The sequence below is a fragment of the Solanum pennellii genome, chromosome 9 (genome assembly GCF_001406875.1).
Source record: "Solanum pennellii chromosome 9, SPENNV200".
In the NCBI taxonomy this organism is placed as follows: domain Eukaryota; kingdom Viridiplantae; phylum Streptophyta; class Magnoliopsida; order Solanales; family Solanaceae; genus Solanum; species Solanum pennellii.
In genome coordinates this window covers 13,167,162-13,171,799 of record NC_028645.1, presented here as the reverse complement: position 1 = coordinate 13,171,799, position 4,638 = coordinate 13,167,162, and the positions used below count along the sequence as shown (strand labels likewise).

At 36.0% G+C, this 4,638-nt stretch overlaps 1 pseudogene; it reads right to left on the bottom strand.

The window, feature by feature from the left end:
* Positions 1–687: 687 nt before the first annotated feature.
* Positions 688–2,225, bottom strand: LOC107030001 (annotated as a pseudogene).
* Positions 2,226–4,638: the final 2,413 nt, after the last annotated feature.

Genomic DNA, 4,638 nt, shown 5'->3' with positions numbered 1-4,638 from the left:
ATTCAATGCTAATAATAACAAGAGTAACACAAGACTTTAAAATCAACACCGTCATTTTCAATACTATATTTTTGTGTGTATGAAAAAATTTAATCTCATCCATCTAAGGATTCTTCTCCTTTGCAGGATTAATAGTCCTTAATTCACACCACACAACAGTCCTGAACCAATGCAATTTGGCATGTCCTTTCACAATTCAAATGCAGTATGCTCTTCTCCATGCCGGAGAAAAGTGATAGGACGTACCACAATGAACTACTTGAAGTATTACCAAATCCATAAAGTGTCATTCTTGATGGCTCCATATGCCTTTGACTTAACTCAAGATTTTTTTCTAACTAATCCAACACTGCCCTACCTGAAGACATTATACTTTTTCACAATTAAAAAAATATTCATCTTAGACTAAGTCTTTAAAAACAAAAACCAATCCACTCACAACTCAAATCCCTTAATAAGTGAGGCATTTCACGCTAAAAACAAAGAACCTACATATAAAGGGAGTCAATAAATAGAGCTAACAACTTCCTAATATCAAAATCTTGGGAAAAAAATCCCACAAATTCTTTCTTTATATGTGGTACAAAATGCCTTAGATGATAGGAGAGAAGAACTGACAGTGAAAGGAGAAGAATTTTTCAGAAGCAAGAGAAAGTACATGTTGCATTTTAGTCATGATACCAGCCATTTATTCTTGAAACAACTTGGCCACTTCGCCTTTTCATGTGTTGACGTTCCTCTTCCAATTTTTTTGCAAATCTTCTTCCATATTGCTTTTTAAATCAGCAGTCATTTTCTCTCGTTCTTCTTGCAACCTTCGATACATATCATCTTGCATCTCTTGACCCATACTTTCTATCGCTGAAGACACACTAGCCTCTAGGTCTTCCTTGCTGTATATGAGTCTTTTTAGGAGGTTTCTTTCCATATCCTTTCCCCAAACATAGCCTGATCTCTCACCAAGAACTGAAGATAAGATATCATCCCTATTCATGTGATGCTGGATCTCTTCAGATTGTTGTTCAACAAGAAGTTGTTGGAGCTGACCCTACAATAATACACAACCATTTACACAAAAACATAACCTACATATTGGAAGTAACTTGTAGTAGGTCAACAATATAACAAGGCAAATCTTTTAGGGAATTACATGAATCTGTTGTGATTGTGGATCCAACCATTCACGTTCTCCATTAGCATTTTTACGTGTGTGTTGAATCTCCCAGACTTTATCTTGGGTGTCTTTTTCTCCCGATTCAGGATTTCTCTACAATATAGTACTATAAGAAAAACATATATGAACAGGTGTATATAAGTAGCAATGATGTATACGAAATAATTGAGGAAAAAATATATTTCCACCATAGATTCCTCTACTTCTACAAATGATCTTGTACCACAAGAATTCTTAGTTATTTGTTTCTCTCTAGTTTTTTGTTTCTCTCACTGACAACCTGCACCAAATCAGGAGATCAGAAAATATTTATCCAAATTGCACAGCTACTAAAAAAGTAGAGTTTGTTCATCTAAGCATAAGTAAAATTATGGAACATGTAGTTATAAATTAAGTTATCTTGAATTTTTCACTACCAAAATACTTAACAAGGTATTTCCAATCCTCCAACTGAAAATCCTCAGGACGATGCAATAATCTCTCTTCATCAGTACTATAGGGAGAGTAAAAGTTATGCAATTGAGCTTTCCAAGCTCTAAAGAGTCTTCGCATAGTGCTTATCACAAAGCCTTGTAACTTATGCTCTTTCAGTCCATCACAAACTTCAAATTTGTCCTAAAAACATTGTAATACTAAATTTGATAAATCAAGTAATCTAAAGGAAATACAAAATTAAAAGTGATTTAATACCTTGACCTTATACCACATAGCTTCTCCATGTTTTTAAATAATCTTTTGCCAATTTCCATCTCGGAATGAGATACTGCTCCTCATGATCAAGCCAGAGTAATTAACAATATCCCTAGCCCCAGATCCCACAGCTCTATCAATGTCACCTTGAATAATTACCTTAATTTTCCCTCCATAATTGGTTTTAATATCAACAGTTTTAGATTTATATTTCCCTCTTCCTCTCTTTCTATTGACGCGAGAAACTGCAAAGCAAATAAAAGCTCAAAGAAAATAATATCAAATAGTTCACTCCATTACCAATAGTACTACACAATTTTAGATAAATAGTGAATCCAAATAATATAACTTTACTAGTCATTCGTTTCCTACTCAGAAGGAATGTAAACTAACTTGTTCCAGTTTCAACCTCTAGAGAGGGGAGTGTTCTTTCTTCAAGATTTCTTGATGATTGTGTCTCTAGAGATGTTCTTGGGAGAGAGTGACTTGATATGTAACACCCCGTAGCTAAAATAGACCAAAAATTAGTTTTTCAGAAAAATTTGCAGGTGCAGCCAATGGTGGGATCAACGGTCCGTAGGACACACGAAGGTACGTCCTGCACAACACTCGATGGGATCAGAGACTTCCAAAAACATAGCCGAGAAAAATTGGCTAAGTCTTGATTTACGGACGGACCGATTGTTCGTAGGTCAGACGACGGTCCGCAGTCCATGACCGTTGATTGAGATCCCATTCACCCACTCTCTGACAAGAGCTACGGATGACCAGCACGGTCCGTAGGTGGATATTTGCAGACAGTTAAAGGGAAATGCAGTTGGGTCAACTTCAAATGGTCATAACTCTTACCACAAAATGTATAATGCGTCCTATTACCTACCCACAGATAGATAATGGAATTATATTTTTATATCCACCGACCTTGCAAAAATCAGACCTTCAAGTAAAAAGTTATGCCCATTTTAGTAAAGTTCTGTCGAACAGGAACAGTGGACAGACCCAACGACGGGGCAACGGTCAGATAACGGACCGTGAGTCCTGACCATCGTTTGGTCTGACAACAACTTATCCAAGGGTCTCTTGGTATTTTCCCACTTCATATAAACCTTAAGTTACGTCGTTTTAACTATAAATAATTAGATTTTAGTAAGTTTAAGCCTAGCAACATAATTAAAACATATCTAAGTCAAATCGTTAAATCAAAAGTTAAAAAATTAGAAGCAAGAAAGGAGAAAAAGCTCAAGAACCCTAGTTCAAGAATGCAACAAGCTCCACCAGTTCCAGCCCCGAAACCTAAGTATTTTTTCGAGGATTTCATCACCAGGTATGTTGAATTTCACTAGTGGGTTCCTTTCACCCACTGGGTCCCTAGTTTTCAATCAGATTCTTGATTCCTATATCATGATTAGACCTTGAGTTTCTAGAACTTCAATATAACTTCATGAACTTATTAGTTTTATGTTCCAAATCAGGTTATCATATTATTATTTAGTTTATTGAATAAATTTCATAACTCTAGCTTTGTATTTCGTATGTTCTAGAATTGCACATGTTAGGTCAGATATTTAAGACACTTCAGATATACATGCCTCAATTATAAATGCATAATTACCATATCAATTGATGCATTATCAGTTTACATGTTCAGATCCAAGCTATCTAGTATTTACAGAAACTCAGACATAATCAATAAATTTACGTAATTCATTGGTAGTAGCATAATACCGAGTTAGACTAGGGTTTAGCGTACCCAATAGTCCTAGAACTACTAGCCAAGTAGGTTGTAAGTCCCCCTTGTGGGAAATCAGTTAAGTGATCACACCAGCATGCCTTTATACCTTTGGCAGTGTATATTGGGTCCTCTCGATGGGGCGTATACATCAGACTCCACATTTAGCTCATGTGGTTTTATAATCGGTTATTATTAGCTCCAACAGTTCGGTCAGACTCTTTGCATTGACCATTTATTAGTATATTCAATATTCAGTTTCAACATGTTTTATAAATTGGTCATTGCATTCAGTTAGCTTAGAATTTAGTTTATCATGTCAGATTATTATACTTGCTTTTATGCTTGTTCAGTTATGTTTTATTTCAGCTTTACTCTATCCTACATGCTCAGTACCTTTGAAGCACTGACGCATATGTGCTCTACATCTTCTCGTGATGTAGGTTCAGGTTCTCATCATCTAGATCATGCATAGATAGATTTCCGATCTCCAGTTCAGCAGATTCAGTGGTGAGTCCTCATTCTCTGAGGACAACAGTCATGAAAGTCATTTCAGTCTTTAGTTATTTAGTTTAAGTTTTTGCTACATTTAGCTAGGGGCTTGTCCCAGTATTTCTAGTCCAGTTTAGAGGCTTATTCTAGACATAGTTAGATTCAGCTTAGTATTGAGTTAATATTTCCTTTGTATTAAACACATAGTTTTCAAATATCTCAGTTATAGAATATGGATATTCCCCATCAGTTCATTATAAGTCGTGATTTAGCTTCCGCATCAGTTTATTATCTTTAGTATGCTTATGATCATGCCAGCGGGGTTAGGTTTGGATCACTTGTGGTCCTAAGTTCCATGTCCTTGTCTCGGGGGTAGCTCGGGGTGTGACAAAAATTTTGTATCAGAGCACTAGGTTTAGGTGTCCTAGGATGTCTGAAAAGCGCACTAAGTAGAGTCTTTTTCATGGGTGTGAAGTGCACCACATCTAATGAGAAGGAGGCTCTGAAGTGTTATAGGAAAAATTTCACTTTCTTGTTACTCTTATCATGCTTG